We start from the raw sequence: 18,641 nt of genomic DNA, 5'->3' as shown, positions 1-18,641 counted from the left end.
TTTCAGCCGTGCTGTGATGTTTTACATGTATTTTGAACCCTTCTATTCCCATAGTATCCACAGATTGTGAGCTAATGATGAAAACCTTTCCTACAAGTATTATTATATTGTTGATTGACTGACTATGGCTTTCCAAATCACCCTACTGATTTCATCTTGAGTCTTGTATCCACCCCCTCATGTCCATACTAAGTTCCCTGCGCTCTCCCATAATGCTGTGCTCTGCGGAGGGCCTTGCACAGCAGCTAGTGTGTGGCTTCAGGAAACAGTAGTTTCCCAGACAGGAGCTAAAACAACCATCAGAGCATCAGGACCTAGCTGCAGGAAGTGAGAATCACTGTGGTAAACAAAATGCCACCCTGCTGTCAAACACACAAATCAAAGGCACATTTTAACAGAGTTATTTACAATCAAATCAAATCAAATGTAATTGCTCACATACACATATTTGGCAGATGTTACTGCGGATGTAGCAAAATGCCTGTGTTCCTAGCTCCAACAGTGCAGTAATATCTAACAATATACAACGTTACACACAAATCTAAAAAAGTTAAACAATGGAATTAGGAAATATAGAAATATTAGGACAAGCAATGTCGGAGTCCTGAGTATAAATAAATATATATATATACAGTCATATATGTACAAGTAAAAAATTTGGACACACCTACTCATTCAAGGGTTTTTCTTTATTTTTATATTTTCTACATGGTAGAGTAATAGTGAAGACATCAAAACTATGAAATAACACACATGGAATCATGTAGTAACCAAAAAAGTGTTAAACAAATCAAAATATATTTTAGATTCTTCAAAGTAGGCACCCTTTGCCTTGAGGACAGCTTTGTACACTCTTGGCATTCTCTCATACCTCTTCACCTAGAATGCTTTTCCAACAGTCTTGAAGGAGTTCCCACATATGCTGAGCACTTGTTTGCTGCTTTTCCTTCACTCTGCAGTCCAACTCATCCCAAACTATCTCAATTGGATTGAGCTCGGGTGATTGTGGAGGCCAGGTCATCTGATACAGCACTCAATCATTCTCCTTCTTGGTCAAATAGCCGTTACACAGCCTGGAGGTGTGTTGGGTCATTGTCTTGTTGAAAAACAAATGATAGTCCCACTAAGCGCAAACCAGATGGGATGGTGTATCGGTGCAGAATGCTGTGGTAGCCACTGTCATGACTGACCTGTGAGGATCAGAATGGGTCAGATCCGACTGGCGGGGCTTGACAGTAACAAGGTCTCTCTCTCTCCCACAAAAGGGGATGGAGCTGCTGGATGGTCAACAGTTCACACCCTGTTGTAAATTACAGGAGAAGGATACTTTCTTTCCCCTCTCCAGTATTTAACCCAAGGAATGTTCTTTGTTAACAGACTTTTCCTGACTAAATTTTAACACGGTCAAATGTGAATACTGGAACAATAATGATTTATTTATTACTTTATTATATATATATATATATATTTTTTTTTTCCCCCTTTTTCTCCCTAATTTTGTGGTATCCAATTGGTAGTTACAGTCTTGTCTCATCGATGCAACTCCCATACGGCCTCGGGAGAGGCGAAGGTCGAGAGCCATCCATCCCCCAAAACACAACCAAACTAAGCCGCACTGCTTCTTGACACAATGCCCACTTAACCCGGAAGCCAGCTGCACCAATGTGTCGGAGGAAACACCGTACACCTGACGACCGTGTCAGCGTCCACTGCGCCCTGCCCGCCACAGGAGTCACTAGTCCGCGATGGGACAAGGACATCCCTGCCGTCCAAATCCCCCGCGAACCCGGACGACACTGGGCCAATTGTGCGCCGCCCCATCGGTCTCCTGGTCACGGCCGGCTGCGACAGAGCCTGGACTCGAATCCAGAATCTCTAGTGACACAGCTAACACAGTGATGCAGTGCCTTAGACCACTGTGCCAGAACAATAATTCTAACATAAGAATGTGGGGAATGGTCAGTGGGGAGCTGTAGAAAGCGGATGTCTTATTGGTTTTCATTTTGTGATGTCATAAAAAAATGTATGGACAAAATACTGTTACTTGGAAAGTATATACCCTTTATCTGTCAAGTTTCTATCCAATAAGTTGTGCATATGATATGAAAAATAATGGAAGTATTTTTGTTAAGATAGGAATGTGATTTTAGGAGACAAAGAGATAACTTCCAATCATATCCTTTCACATTAAGTAGCCACACCCCGAGTGAGGTCAGAAGAGCGTGTCAGCCTGATGGAACTGTCCTTTTCTACCAGAGTGCTTAAAAGGACTGGCTAAGAATGAACATTGTAGACCGGGAAAGAAGAGGAGTTGCAGCCCACGTCTAAAGTGGTTTAAATGCTGAATCTTGAATAATCAACACGAGGTGTAGGCGAGAAGCTCATCCTCCAGGCAATCACTGGTACGGCTGATTAGCTGTCCTAAGTCAGATATCGAGAAAAGTGAATTTAAGTGAGACTATCCTGCTACGCTCATCACCAATGGGAACATCGACATAGCTTGCTCTCTTCCAGACTGAACAACAGCAGAAGAGACGGGTCCAGACCCTTCCGGACAATCAGCGACAGAAATAAACAGCGAACAAAAGAACTCACACGTAAATGCATTAATGATTAATGAACGGGCGGTGGTTTGTGTGCAAACTATATGATTAATGTTGTGTCTTGACTATCATTAATGTGTTTGACTGTTATTTTATAAAATAATTACATACCACGTTCAATTATTACGCAATTAAATTAATCATATAACAATTAATTAAGTAGTAATCTGGGGAACCACAGGAAAAGTTATTTAACGAGTTACTATCGCCCGACTATACTCTAAAGATATAAATATATTTTACATCAGTCACAGTCGCAAAACTCTTGGATATCTGCACGAACCCTAGCATAAATGATGAATCAGCGATACACAAATTGGCTTCATTATTTATTTACTAACTAAACTAAATAATCACACAGAATTACATAAACACACAAATAGGATAGCTTACACATTGATTACTAACATGATGCAATGAAAAGTCCCTAGTGGACTAAACCAATATTTTGGCTTGTTACACAAATGGCAGATTCAAAAGAGAGGGAAAGGGAGAGGGAAAGGAATTCCACTAACATACATATAGCTGATAACTATGCTCATGGAAATGTGAATACTTTGCACATGAACGGCTGTGCATTCGAAATAATTGCAATGTATATTTACGCGTGTATGTCTTTGCTGTCTCTCTGTTGAAAACACTCAATCCATCTACGGGGAGTAACCGACAGAAAGTCTCTGGTTGTGTAAGTCTCTGGTTGTCCACCAGAGATCACCATGTCTTTTGTAGTCGTAGCTTCTTGGTTTTGGAGTGTCTGTGAGAACGGATCTTCAAGAGGAAGTGTTCGTTAGAATGGATCTTTCAACGTACCACCCAGTGGTTCTCGGCAGAGTTTACTAGACTAAAGTACTTAAACAGCTGCAGACTGAATGTTCCTGTGTAGTCATCTTCTTTCAGAGTTTCTAATCATTTCAACATGCAGCCACGCTCCATGTTTTTTTGGTCTCATAGAGTCTGACCATTCGTGACATCTGGTTCAACACCGTCCGCCTGCTTGGTCTGATCTTGTAGTTTTCTTAACCATTTGTAACGTATTCAGCAGGCGCTGCATGTAACTGGTCTATAGAGAATTCTTCAGTGGGTCCTTTAAAAAACTTGGGGAAAAAGAGCGTTCCATTATGTTTGGCATAAAGTCTGTGCTCATGTGGGCATGGTTACTGACTGGATAAACTTTACATGAGAAATCAGTTTCTCATTTAGAAGGCCAAGATCACATTTCATCTTCTCACAAATAGTTTCGTATTTAATCCTATAAATTCCACAACATTTGGATGTAAACCTGATAAATGGGAAATATACACATTCAGAGATTCAGTTATGTTGTTATACCGTCCTTAATGAGATCCCAAAACAACAACTGATCTGACATAATTGTTCTTTAAGTACCCGCGGACCATTCCAACTGTTAGGTTACAGAAATATTGTTTCATTATTCAACCTTTTTATGTTGTAGTTTTGGCAGGAGGAATCTCCTTGTAACAAAAGGTTTCTTTCCCAACCATCCTGCAGAGTTTCTACAAGGTATTTACGACCATCATAAAATGACCAACTTCACCCCTCTCGCCCTCTGCAGGGGAGAGAGCGAGAGCACTGTAGAGCGGACTCACTGTAACCTGATCCTTCGTATCCTCACAGGAGAGTTGTGACATTAATGTGAGAATAGTTCTAAAATGTATCCATGATAAGTCTCTCTCTCTCTCTCTCTCTCTCTCTCTCTCTCTCTCTCTCTCTCTCTCTCTCTCTCTCTCTCTCTCTCTCTCTCTCTCTCTCTCTCTCTCTCTCTCTCTCTCTCTCTCTCTCTCTCTCTCTCTCTCTCTCTCTCTCTCTCTCTCTCTCTCTCTCTCTCTCTCTCTCTCTCTCTCTCTCTCTCTCTCTCTCTCTCTCTCTCTCTCTCTCTCTCTCTCTCTCTCTCTCAATTCAATTCAATTCAATTGACTTTATTGACATGGCAAGTTATTATTACTTACATTGTCAAAGTATACATATCGAAAAATTTAAATAAAATATATATGTATATATATACACAAAATATATATATATTTATATATAAATAAATGGTGGTACTAACAGCAATAATAATAGTAGTAGTGGACATGGGATTACCATTAATAACAGCTACAACAACAATATTAATCAGAACAACAATACATTAAAGCAACAGTAGTAGACCAGTGTCAACATGACTGAGAAGACACATGACCTGGTACGAAAGACAAAACAAAACTAAGCTAAATGGGAAATATTATCAACATTACTTTGCATTTTTCACTGGCTGTCCCTCAGGCTGTGGCAGGAGGACACATATTTGGCTGCCAAAACTGCACATTTTGGCTTTTCACCCAATAAATATTTGAATTTTTCTTCATCTTTTATAGTTTCAAATTCTTTGTATTGAATTGTAATTTTGGGAAAGAAATATGCTCTTAGGTCTGAGTATTTGTCACAGTGTAGTAGGAAATGCACTTCTGTCTCTACCTCTCCCCTGGAGCAGAGTGAGCACAGCCTGTCCTCTCTGGGCAGCCAGGTTTGTCTGTGACGACCGGTCTCTATAGCCAGACTGTGCTCACTGAGTCTGTACCTAGTCAATGTTTTCCTCAGTTTTCTATCAGTCACAGTGGTCAGATAGTCTGCCACCATGTACTGTCTGTTTAGAGCCAAATAGCATTGAAGTTTACTTTGATTTTTTGTGGTGTCTTTCCAATAGGTTATATATTTTTCTTTTTGTTTTGTGATGATTTGGTTGGGCCAGATTTTCTGAGGGCTGTCCCGAGGCTCTGTGGGGTTGGTTTGGGTTGGTGAACTGAGCCTCAGAACCAGCTGGCTGAGGGGACTCTTCTCTGGTTTCATCTCTTGACATTGTAGAGCTGTGTGATGGAATGTTTTAGGGTCACTTGTTTTTAGATGGTTGTAAAATTTGATGGCTCTTTTTTCTATTCGAATGAGGAGGGGATATTGGCCCAATTCTGCCCTACATGCGTTATTTGGAGTTTTTCTTTGTACTTGCAATACAGTCTTGCAAAACTCTGCATGCAATACTTCAATTGGATGTTTGTCCCATTTAGTAAATTCATTATTAGAGAGTGGACCCCATACCTCACTGCCATATAGAGCAATTGGTTCTATAACTGATTGAAAAATTTTGAGCCAGATTCTAATTGGAATTTCAATTTTGATGTTCCTTTTAATGGCATAGAATGCTCTTCTTGCTTTGTCTCTCAGCTCATTCACAGCCATGTGAAAGCTACCTGTGTTGCTGATATTTAGTCCTAGATATGTGTAGTTTTTGGTGTGTTCTAATAGAACTGTGTCCAAATAGAATTTATATTTGTCATCCTTATTTCCGGACCTTTTTTGGAATATCATTATATTTGTTTTTTTTAGGTTAACGGTCAGAGCCCAAGTCTGACAGAACCTGTGAAGATGATCTAGGTGTTGCTGTAACCCCTCTTTAGTGGGAGACAGCAGCACCAGGTCATCTGCGTACAGCAGACACTTGATTTCAGTGTTGTGTAGGGTGATACCAGGTGCTGCCGATTCTTCTAATGTTTTTGCCAATTCATTAATGTAGATGTTAAATAATGTTGGACTTATTGGGCAGCCCTGTTTCACTCCCCGCCCCTGAGAGAAGAAGTCTGTTTGCTTGTTGCCAATTTTAACCGCACATTTGTTTTTAGTGTACATTGATTTAATAAAATCATATGTTTTCCCTCCAATACCACTTTCTATTAGTTTATAAAAAAGACCTTCGTGCCAAATTGAATCAAATGCTTTCTTGAAATCTACAAAACACGAGTAGATTTTGCCTTTGTTTTGGTTAACTTGTTTATCAATTAGAGTGTGGAGGGTGTAAATGTGGTCAGTTGTACGATAATTTTTTAGAAATCCAATCTGGCTTCTGCTCAGGACGTTGTGTTCGTCAAGGAAATGATGTAGTCTGCTATTTATAATACTGCAGAGAATTTTCCCCAAGTTGCTGTTAACGCATATTCCTCTGTAATTATTTGGGTCAAATTTGTCTCCATTTTTATAGATTGGTGTGATCAGTCCCTGGTTCCAAATATCGGGGAAAATACCTGCAGTGAGGATAATGTTGAAGAGTTTGAGTATAGCCAATTTGAATTTGTGGTCTGTATATTTGATCATTTCATTTAAGATCCCATCAGCACCACAGGCCTTTTTGGGTTGGAGATTGCATATTTTTTCCAATAATTCTTCTTCTGTAATTGGGGTATCCACAGGATTCTGATAGTCTTTGACTGCTAATTCAAGGATTTGTAATTTTTCTTGTATATCTTTTTGTTCTGGGCTCTTTGTTATATTGCTGTAGAGGTTTGCAAAGTGATTTCTCCACATATCCCCATTTTGGATAGCCAACTCCTCATGATGAGGTTTGTTTAATTTATTCCAATTCTCCCAGAAGTGGTTTGATTCTATGGATTCCTCAATTCCATCCAGCTGATTTCTAATGTGCTGTTCCTTTTTTGTTCTTAGGGTGCGTTTGTATTGCTTCAGTGTTTCCCCATATTGAAGGCGTATATTTTTGTTGTCTGGTTCTCTGTGTTTTTGATTAGATATATTTCTCAATGACTTTCTTAGATTTTTGCAATCATTATCAAACCATTTTTCATTATCTGTTATTTTTGGTTTGCTCTTATGCTTCTTTAGATTAGCCAAGGAGGCTAATTTGTCAAATATAAAGTTTATGTTCCTAACGGCCAAATTTACACCTTCATTGCTGAAGGAGAATGTTAAGGCTAAAAAGTTGTCCAGGAGAGATTGTATTTTTTGGCTACTAATTGCTTTTTGGTAGATGTCTGTACTGTTTGCACTCCATCTATAGGCTTGTTTAGTACCATGTAGTTTATTGGGCCATGATGCTTCTTGGTTGGGTTCTGCTCTTCTCAGATACACTGTGATTTTACTGTGGTCTGAGAGAGGTGTTAGTGGGCTGACTGTGAAGGCTCTGAGAGATTCTGGGTTTAGGTCGGTGAGGAAGTAGTCTACAGTGCTGCTGCCAAGGGATGAGCTGTATGTGTACCTACCAAAAGAGTCTCCTCTCAGCCTGCCATTGACTATGTACAGACCCAGTGTTCGACAGAGCCTCAGGAGCTGTAATCCATTTTTGTTTTTCACTTTGTCATAGTTGTTTCTGTGGGGGTATGTGGGGAGGGAAAGGTTATTGCTTCCTGGTAGGTGTTTATCCCCATGACTGTTAATAGTGTCTTGTTCTTCTGCTATTCTAGCATTCAGGTCTCCACAGACCAGTACGTTGCCTTGGGCCTGAAAGTGACTAATCTCTCCCTCTAGAATGGAGAAGCTCTCTTCGTTGAAGTAGGGTGACTCTGAGGGGGGAATGTATGTGGCACAGAGGAAGACGTTTTTATCTGTCAAGATAGCCTCCTTGTTGATTTTTAACCAGATAAAGAATTCTCCTGTTTTGATCAATTCGATTGAATTAATTAGTTCAGATTTATACCATATTAGCATTCCCCCTGAGTCTCTGCCCTGTTTGATTCCTTTTAATTTAGTGGATGGTATGATTATCTCCCTATAACCTAGTGGACAGCCAGTGGAAACATCACCTCTGCACCATGTTTCCTGTAGTACTACAATATCAACATCATCAATTTCTTTCAGGAAGTCTGGGTTTCTGCTCTTTAGCCCAAAAGCAGAGGACTTCAATCCTTGTATATTCCAACATGCAACGTAAAAAGACTTCATAACTTTTTTTTTCTCTTTTCCTTACCTTTCAAAATGAGACAAACACTCACAATCCAAGAAGAACCATTAAAATAGGATTTTTCAATTAAAGTAAACTCTTATTTTGCAAATGTGATTTGTTTATCATTTAAGATAGAATTTGTGTCATGCCACTTGGGTGGATGTAGTGTGAGAATGGTGGAGTTCTTGTGCTCATCTTACCATGACCCTCGGCCCATCACATGTGAGCATAGTAGACTCAGCATTTGTTTAATGTCACTCATTTGGTTGGTGGGGGCTGGGCCAGTTGCTCCTCTCACAGCCTGTGCGTAGCTCTGCCTGCTGGGCTGTGGCTCCTCCAGGTGTGGGTCTGCGGTGGGGAGGAGGGGGGTGGTAGGCCTCATCTGGGTGGCTCTGAAGCTGGGCTGGGGTGGTCTGTGCTGCGCTGGCTGTGGTGGGCATTGAGGTTGGTGGTGCTGTGGTCGTGGCTGGGGGGTCCAGGGTGCTGGTCCGGGATGTTGTCTCGGTGATCTCGGCGGGGTGGAGATTGCTCCGCTGTTCCTGGGTGGAGAGGTCGGGCTGCGGTTTAGAGCGACGTCCTTGAGAGTCTTGGCAAGGATGGGGACTGTCTCCCTGTACAGGTGAACATGGTCATAGAGACAGTCCAGATCGAGGGTGGGATGGTGGGCCAGGTGTACATTGGGTCGCAGGGCACAGTCCCGGGAGAGGCTGGCGTTTATTCTTTGGATTGTGGCAGGGTGGAAGTCCCTCCTCTGTAGAAGGGTTGACACTATGATTCTTGAGTTGGGGAAGATTGCGGAGGCCTTCTCAATCACTCCCCGTAGTGAAGTCGCCACCCTCTCCTGCTGAGCACGCAGGTCGTTGCTTCCGGTATGTATGATTATGTGGCTTGGCGACCCGAGATGGTTCTTATCAAGCAGCTCCATGGCACTTTGCGTTGTTGGGCACCACACCTTTCTCGTTTTGTGTCTAGGGAAAAGTTTCTTCTCCTGAACATACTTCCCATTTGAGTCCATTAACAGGACGATGTCAGCCAGTGTTTCTTCTGGACTGGGGGGGGCAGAGGGGGGGCTGGTGGGTGTTGGAGCTGGGGTGTGGCTGGTCTGTGTGGGTGCCACTGTCAGTGGGAGGCTGTTCTGTGGGTTGGGGAGGAGGGGTGCAGCAGCCAGGGCTGGGGAAGTCTGGCTGGTTGAGCTGGGCTCCTCTGCTGTGTGAGGGCAGGTCATAGGGTGGTGATCTATCTGCTCCTGCAGCCTGTCCTCTGCTCTCTTTCTCTCCTGCAGCTCCTCTCTTAGTGCGGTCAGCTCCTTATTGCTGCTCTGCCTGTCTTTTTGGAGCTCTCTCACCTCCTTTGTTAGATCAGCCAGCTCTCTCTTGAGTCCGTCTCTCTCTTGCTGAACCTCTTTCAGCTGTGTTGCAAGGCTGCTGTCCTGCTCTGTCCTCACCTTGGTTAGGAGCTCCTCTAAGGTGTGGTTGTCTGGTTGCTGTTTGCTCACGCTCTCCCTGAGCAGGACCACCTCCCCCTCCAGTTTGGTGAACTCATCCCTCATGGCAGCCATGGTGGTGAGGAGGGCCTGAGCCTGCTCTGCACTGAGGGGGTCGCTCTCCTCCTGGGGCGTGTCCTCCACTATGGTGGGAAGAGAGGTGCTGGATGTGCCTTTTTGGGTGGGGAGGGTAGGGGTGAGGGTGGTGCTGGTGGAGTTTGTCTTGTGGGAGGGCATGTCACTGGTGGTGTCCTTCTCTCTCTCCGCTCTCTCCTTAATGGTCTGAAAGTCTGTTTCAAACAGCCTGATGTTACCTTGCACCATGACAGTCCCAGTCTTGTAGAGGTTGATTGTTATCATGGTGCTGTCAGGGTCGTCTGTCTCTTTGATTTTCAGCTTCCACCCATTACAGATTCCCTCTTTCTTTATGCATGGGTAGTGAGAGCAGACTGCTGAGCGCCATGCATTTGGCTGGTCAGTGAGGAAGATGAGATTACTCACGTCACCGTTTTTGTAGAGGTCTGCAAAAAGGGTTTCTGGCCTCTTCTCTAGTAGTTTCTGTTTGAAAGCTTTCCTCATTGTGTCATTTTTGACCTTTTTTGGGTAGAGAATGGATTCTGCGCTGAGGGGGAGTGTGGACATGGTGTCTGTGCGCTCTGCTACTACCGCTACTGCTGCGCTGTTCTGCTGCCCCATTGCCATGGCAACCGATTTGTTCGTCTGCTGTTCGCGCTACTTTCAAAAAACAGCAAAAATAGTGAAAAATCCTCACACAAAAGACTGAAGATATGTTTACAGTTAGTCCGTGCTCCTTTTTGGTTTACTCACTCAGTTTGGTCGTTTGATGTAGTTGTATTAACTGACCTTGCTAGGTTTGTTCTAGCTCGTTTCTTATGGCTAGCTTGTTAGTCTGCTGGCTGGGTCTTTGTTGTGTAGCTAGCTAGCTAGACTCAAAACTTCTTAACTTGAGGCGCAAAGTTACTTTTTTTTCTATTCTGAATGTATAGAGTTGTTGTTCATCACTTCTTGTCTGGAATTCTTCTTCGATTAGAGTGTTTATCTCATTCTAAAAACCAAAAAAATCAAATATATCAGGAGCTCATGTTGAGCATATCTCTCTCTCTCTCTCTCTCTCTCTCATTGCGTGAAAAGCCATATTGTGTCAGTCCGCTAGGGACATTTGTCTCATGTAGTAAGTGTGTATGTTTATTCTGTGTTATTATTTAGTTAGCTAGTAAATAAATAATTAAACCAATTGGTGTAGTACTGAATCATGAGTAAGGCTGTTTTTTTTGCAGACTGTTCAGAATGATGACATGATAAGAGGTAATGATTAATACGTTGACTGTTTTATGGATGTGATAGGTAAAGACTTTTAGAGTTTAATTCGGGAGATGGTAACTTCTTCCGTGGTGCCCCAAATCCTAATGAGTTAATTGTTACATGATTAATTTAATCGGGTAACAATTAAACATATTTAGTTGAATAAAAAAACAAGTCATCAGATTAATGAAAGTAAAGTCATGACACCATGCTGGTTAAATGTGCCTTGATTTCTAAATAAATTACCGACAGTGTCACCAGCAAAGCATCCCCACACCATCACAAAGCACCCCCACACCATCCTCCTCTATTCTTCATGATGGGAACCACACATGCGGAGAAAATCCGTTCACCTACTCCGCATCTCACAAAGACACGGCGGTTGGAACCAAAAATATAACATTTGGACTCATCAGACCATATTGGCACCGTTCTCATGTCCATTGCTCGTGTTTCTTGGCCCAAGCAAGTCTCTTCTTATTTTTGGTGTCCTTTAGTAGTGGTTTCTTTGCAGCAATTCAACCATGAAGGCCTGATTCATGCAGTCTACCCTTAACAGTTGATGTTGAGATGGGTCTGTTACTTGAACTCTGTGAAGCATTTATTTGGGATGCAATTTCCAAGGCTGGTAACTTTAATGAATTTATCCTCTGCAGCAGAGGTAACTCTGGGTCTTCCTTTCCTGTGGTGGTCCTCATGAGAGCCAGTTTCATCATAGCGTTTGATGGTTTTTACGACTGCACTTGAAGAAACTTTCAAAGGTCTTGAAATTTTCCGTACTGACTGACCTTTATGTCTGAAAGTAATGATGGACTGTCGTTTCTCTTTGCTTATTTTATTTTATTTCATCTTTATTTAACCAGGTAGGCTAGTTGAGAACAAGTTCTCATTTGCAACTGCGATCTGACAATTTGAGTGGTTCTTGCCATAATATGGACTTTGTCTTTTACCAAATAGGGCTATCTTCTGTTAACCACTCCTACCTTGTCACAACACAACTGATTGGCTCCAACGCATTAAGAAGGAAATAAATGTAGAATGGGTTAAATGTAGAAAATAGTAAAAATAAAGAAAAACCCTTGAATGAGTAGGTGTGTCCAAACTTTAAACTGGTATGATACAATGCCTTCAGAAATTATTCAGACCCCTTGACTTTTTCCAAATTTTGTTAGGTTACAGTCTTATTCTAAAATGAATTAATTTGTTTTTCTCCTCGTCAATCGACACACAATACCTATAATGACAAAGCAAAAAGGTTTAGACATTTTTGCAAATGTATACAAATAAATATCACATTTACATAAGTATTCAGACCCTTTACTCAGTACTTTGTTGATGCACCTTTGGCAGCAACTACAGCCTTGAGTCTTCTTGGGTATGATATGACGCTACAAGCTTGGCACACCTGTATTTGGTTTCTCTCATTCTTCTCTGCTGAACCTCTCAATTTCTGTCCGGTTGGATGGGGAGCGTTGCCTCACAGCTTTTTTCAGGTCTCTCCAGAGATGTTCGATCGGGTTGACGTCCGGGCTCTGGCTGGGCCACTCAAGGACATTCAGAGACTTGTCCCAAAGCCACCCCTGCATTGTTTTGGCTGTGTGCTTAAGGTTGTTGTCCTGTTGGAAGGTGAACCTTTGCCCCAGTTTGAGGCCCTGAGCGCTCTGGAGCAGGTTTTCATTAACGATCTCTCTGTACTTTGCTCCGTTCATCTTTCCCTCGATCCTGACAAGTTTCCCAGTCTCTGCCCTTGAAAAACATCCCCACAGCATGATGCTGCCACCACCATACTTCACCGTAGGGATGGTGCAGGGTTTTCTCCAGACGTGACACTGCATTCAGGCTAAAGAGTTCAATCTTGGTTTCATCAGACCAGAGAATCTTGTTTCTCATGGACTGAGAGTCTTTAGGTGCCTTTTGGTAAACTTTTGGTAAAGCTGGCTGTCATGTGTCTTTTTACTGAGGAATGGCTTCTGTCTGGCCACTCTACCATAAAGGCCTGATTGGTGTAGTGCTGCAGAGATGGTTGTCTTCCTGGAAGGTTCTCCCATCTCCACAGAGGAACTCTAGAGCTCTCTCAGAGTGACCATCGGGCTCTTTGTCACCTCCATGACCAAGGCCCTTCTCCCCTGATTGGTCAGTTTGGCCGGGCGGCCAGCTCTAGGAAGAGTCTTGGTGGTTCTAAACTTTTTCCATTTAAGAATGATGGAGGCCACTGTGTTCTTGGGGACCTTCAATGCTGCAGAAATGTTTTGGTACCCATCCCCAGATCTGTGCCTCAACACAATCCTGTCTTGGAGCTCTACAGACAATACCTTTGACCTCGTGGTTTGGTTTTTGCTCTGACATGCATTGTCAACTGTGTGACCTTATATGGACAGGTGTGTGCCTTTCCAAATCATGTCCAATCAATTAAATTTACCCCAGGTGGACTCCAATGAAGTTGTAGAAACATCTCAAGGATGATCAATGGAAACAGGATGCACCTGAGCTCAATTTCGAGTCTCATAGAAAAGGGTCTGATTACACATGTAAATAAGGTATTTCTGTTTTTTATAAATTTGCAAACATTTCTAAAAACTGGTTTTCGCTTTATCATTATGGGCTATTGTGTGTAGATTGATGAGGATTTATTTTTATTTAATACATTTTAGAATAAGGTGGAACGTAACAAAATATGGAAAAAGGGAATGGGTCTGAATACTGAATGCACTGTATGTGATGGGATGTATAGATATTAAATAATAATAATAATAATAATAATAATAATAATATCTCTCTCCAGATGAAATCTCGCGTCTTGTGACGGCCGGCCGCCCAACAACCTGCCCGCTTGACCCTATCCCCTCCTCTCTTCTCCAGACCATTTCCGGAGACCTTCTCCCTTACCTCACCTCGCTCATCAACTCATCCTTGACCGCTGGCTACGTCCCTTCCGTCTTCAAGAGAGCGAGAGTTGCACCCCTTCTGAAAAAACCTACACTCGATCCCTCCGATGTCAACAACTACAGACCAGTATCCCTTCTTTCTTTTCTCTCCAAAACTCTTGAACGTGCCGTCCTTGGCCATCCTTGGCCAGCTCTCCTGCTATCTCTCTCAGAATGACCTTCTTGATCCAAATCAGTCAGGTTTCAAGACTAGTCATTCAACTGAGACTGCTCTTCTCTGTGTCACGGAGACGCTCCGCACTGCTAAAGCTAACTCTCTCTCCTCTGCTCTCATCCTTCTAGACCTATCGGCTGCCTTTGATACTGTGAACCATCAGATCCTCCTCTCCACCCTCTCCGAGCTGGGCATCTCCGGCGCGGCCCACGCTTGGATTGCGTCCTACCTGACAGGTCGCTCCTACCAGGTGGCGTGGCGAGAATCTGTCTCCGCACCACGTGCTCTCACCACTGGTGTCCCCCAGGGCTCTGTTCTAGGCCCTCTCCTATTCTCGCTATACACCAAGTCACTTGGCTCTGTCATATCCTCACATGGTCTCTCCTATCATTGCTATGCAGACGACACACAATTAATCTTCTCCTTTCCCCCCTCTGATAACCAGGTGGTGAATCGCATCTCTGCATGTCTGGCAGACATATCAGTGTGGATGACGGATCACCACCTCAAGCTGAACCTCGGCAAGACGGAGCTGCTCTTCCTCCCGGGGAAGGACTGCCCGTTCCATGATCTCGCCATCACGGTTGACAACTCCATTGTGTCCTCCTCCCAGAGTGCTAAGAACCTTGGCGTGATCCTGGACAACACCCTGTCGTTCTCAACTAACATCAAGGCGGTGACCCGTTCCTGTAGGTTCATGCTCTACAACATTCGCAGAGTACGACCCTGCCTCACGCAGGAAGCGGCGCAGGTCCTAATCCAGGCACTTGTCATCTCCCGTCTGGATTACTGCAACTCGCTGTTGGCTGGGCTCCCTGCCTGTGCCATTAAACCCCTACAACTCATCCAGAACGCCGCAGCCCGTCTGGTGTTCAACTTTCCTAAGTTCTCTCACGTCACCCCGCTCCTCCGCTCTCTCCACTGGCTTCCAGTTGAAGCTCGCATCCGCTACAAGACCATGGTGCTTGCCTACGGAGCTGTGAGGGGAACGGCACCCCCGTACCTTCAGGCTCTGATCAGGCCCTACACCCAAACAAGGGCACTGCGTTCATCCACCTCTGGCCTGCTCGCCTCCCTACCTCTGAGGAAGTACAGTTCCCGCTCAGCCCAGTCAAAACTGTTCGCTGCTCTGGCACCCCAATGGTGGAACAAACTCCCTCACGACGCCAGGTCAGCGGAGTCAATCACCACCTTCCGGAGACACCTGAAACCCCACCTCTTTAAGGAATACCTAGGATAGGATAAAGTAATCCTTCTAACCCCCCCCCTTAAAAGAGTTAGATGCACTATTGTAAAGTGGTTGTTCCACTGGATATCATAAGGTGAATGCACCAATTTGTAAGTCGCTCTGGATAAGAGCGTCTGCTAAATGACTTAAATGTAAATGTAAATGTAAATATTATGGAAAGTATATGGATAGAATATGTAGAATATCTGAACAATACAAAGGATAGAATAGTATATGTACAGCAATAGTTAAATAGGATGGCCTTGACTAGAATACAGTATATCCATATGAAGTATGCTAAACAGTTTGAAAACATTATTAAAATGACTAGTGTTCCATTATTAAAGTTACCAGTTGTCCATAACTATGTACTGTACATAGGGCAGCAGCCTCTAAGGTGTGTGGTAGAGTAACCGGGTGGTAGCCAGTAAGGGACAGTGACTAAAGTTCAGGGCAGGGTGCCAGCTAGTGGTGACTATTTAACCATCTGATGGCCTTGAGACAGAAGCTGTTTTTCAGTCTCTCGGTCTCAGCTTTGATGCACCTGTACTGACCTCGCCTTTTGGATGGTAGCGGGGTGAACAGGCCGTGGCTCGGGTGGCTGAGGTCCTTTATGATTTTCTTGGCCTTCCTGTGACATTGGGTGCTGTAGATGTCCTGGAGGGCAGGCAGTATGCCCCCGGTGATGCATTGGGCAGACCGCACCACCCTCTGGAGAGTCCTGTGGTTGCATTCGATGCAGTTGACAAACCAGGCGGGGATACAGCCCGACAAGATTTTGGTGTCACACTGACTTCACTGATTATGACTAATCCTACATGGGATGGGCGTGTGCACAAATTGAACATGGTTCTCATTGAGTCATGGTAAAGTACATGCTCTCTGTAAAGTACATTTGTTCTCTTTATTTCAATGTGAATCAATCTAGAATAACAGTCTGTATATCAATTTTCCTCACAATTCTGTCTCCTGCCCAGGCGGAGGGAGGTTGCTCCCTCCCAGCACCTCCCCTGTATAGGCTGTGGAACTGAAGTAGAGCCCAGTAAGTAGACAATTTACATTTTAATTCCCTAAGCATGTCAAATGAAAGAAGCAGGTACTGAGTCAGGTACAGACTCTCCCCATCCTACCAAAAGCCATCATGGGCGGAAGAGAAAATGCTGTATAGATCTAATAACAGAACAGGTTGTTTAAATCAAACTACTGTAGGATTGTTTTAACCTGTATTCACGTTTCTTAGAATTTTAGAAATAGGGTGCTCTATCTGCTGCTTGGTATCACCCAAACATGGGAACACAGTGACATCTATTGGAAATTTGAGTGAATCACCTCACATTCTAATTCCACATAAACAATTAGTAGTCTACTACTACTTATAACTAACTTTCACAATTCACAATAAGACATGTGTATTTCTATACTCACCAACTAGCCTATATTAAAAAATGAAAGCTCCAAAACCAATGTCAGAAGTGGGATTCGAACCCACGCCTCCATTCGGAGACCAGAATGCCCTTTCCAGGAAGGATTTTCACCTTGAGTCTGGCGCCTTAGACCGCTCGGCCATCCTGACATCTCTGGGTACTGGTGACAAAAAAAGAGGCTTTCTTCATATGATCGGGTAATGTAGCTAGGTACTATAATTTTCAATTAATTCATAATAAAAAATGTATGATATCGTGAAATGTATAATATCGTTAGTTGGCAATTTCCATTTTGTTAGCAAATTTGGCTAGTTCGCATTTTGTTAGGAAATAGCTAGATAACGTTACTGTTGATATTGCAAACATCTCACAGCTAGCGTTAACAATTTGCTCAATGGAAATTAGGAAATTATACATAACTTTTCTTGTGAAATGTAGGATTTATGGCTATGCATTGTCAGTGGCTGAACATTATACAAGATATGGCACTTTACCGGCGTTGCTTTGCTCTGAAGGGTTGTGATACATTTTCGTTGTTGCTATTTTTACTAATTTCATCTACCCACAAAAAGTATGTCAGAAGTGGGATTTGAACCCACGCCTCCATTCGGAGACCAGAAACCCCATTACTATGGAAGGTATAACCTTGAGTCTGGCGCCTTAGACCACTCGGCCATCCTGACAACTGAAAAGTATGGAAGCAACACCATTTATAAAGTTACACGTAGCAGTGCTCATTTTATAGGCTTGTTGATGATGTTAACTATTCGGGTAGTTAGTTTCGCTACTGAGTTTACTTTACTATAAACCAAACACTTACCAATATGAACACATTTGTCATTTTTAGCAGTTGTTTAGCAAGGTAAAGAGAGAGTCGTGTTGCACCACGTGACCGTGTGTTTTCACCACCAATTGGACGACGAGTCATTCATTGTTATTGTAAAAAGAGGCGTCTCTTGTCTAGTGTCGTTATGAAATGTTACACTAGCTTAACTCCACTAAAATCAAACGTAGCTAATATCTATCTACCTAAAGATGTCATTTTACAGAAATGCCGTTTGGCTCGTTAAAGGACTTCAAGAATACATTAATTAAGTGAGTATAGGTATTTGGTAGAAGGCCTATTGCGCGTAAATCGAAGGTTGGAATTGTAGAGGTTCTGACTGACACTCATGTCTTCACAGAGACTAATTTACAGACAGGGATGGGCAAAAATTACAATCACAAAAATAACATAAAGATGAACTAAGAAATACATGTATTTTGTAATGTATTTAATTAAAATACATGTATTTTGTAATGTATTTAATTAAAATACATGTATTTTGTAATGTATTTAATTAAAATACATGTATTTTGTAATGTATTTAATTAAAATACATGTAGATTGTAATTTAAAAAACGTTTGGAAGTAGCTGGTCGAACAGCAACAATGTTCTCAGTAACGGTTCCAGAAACGTTTTACTTGCTATGTGATATGTTGTTGTTTATCTACCTTAGTGGAATGCATTGACTGTAAGTCAGTGTTTGGTAAATAACCAAAATGTATATATGAAAATGTACATACCAAAATGAACTGCAAAGCACACTGGGTATTATTATTTGCCTTGTTTCGGTCAGAGCTCATTTGGATAATACACAGCATGCTTTGGAATTGCTCATTTTTACATATTCATATCTAGTTCATTTAGCAGACACTCTTATCATACTATAGTGCCATCATACTTCTGATACGAATGTAGAGTGAAAGTGGGCCACA

At 42.6% G+C, this 18,641-nt stretch overlaps 1 protein-coding gene and 2 non-coding genes across 3 annotated transcripts in view; 1 reads left to right on the top strand and 2 right to left on the bottom strand.

The window, feature by feature from the left end:
• Positions 1-16,922: 16,922 nt before the first annotated feature.
• On the bottom strand, positions 16,923-17,031 carry trnal-caa (transfer RNA leucine (anticodon CAA)). The gene is made up of 2 exons: positions 16,994-17,031; positions 16,923-16,968 (listed from the first exon to the last, which is right to left on the bottom strand). It is a non-coding gene; the product is annotated as a tRNA-Leu (tRNA).
• A 425-nt stretch (positions 17,032-17,456) lies between these two features.
• On the bottom strand, positions 17,457-17,565 carry trnal-caa (transfer RNA leucine (anticodon CAA)). Its single transcript has 2 exons — positions 17,528-17,565; positions 17,457-17,502 (listed from the first exon to the last, which is right to left on the bottom strand). It is a non-coding gene; the product is annotated as a tRNA-Leu (tRNA).
• Positions 17,566-17,839: 274 nt separating this feature from the next.
• The window catches only part of LOC139538845 (guanylate-binding protein 1-like), a 31,148-nt gene continuing 30,346 nt past the window's right edge, over positions 17,840-18,641 (top strand). The window contains exon 1 of the mRNA XM_071341333.1: positions 17,840-17,977. The gene's annotated coding sequence lies outside the window, so the exon portion shown is untranslated. The remainder of the gene's footprint in view (positions 17,978-18,641) is intronic.

Source organism: Salvelinus alpinus, chromosome 14 (assembly GCF_045679555.1).
Source record: "Salvelinus alpinus chromosome 14, SLU_Salpinus.1, whole genome shotgun sequence".
Classification (NCBI taxonomy): Eukaryota; Metazoa; Chordata; class Actinopteri; order Salmoniformes; family Salmonidae; genus Salvelinus; species Salvelinus alpinus.
Note: the sequence above shows the minus strand (reverse complement) of the source record. Positions and strands in the feature narration are given on the sequence as shown.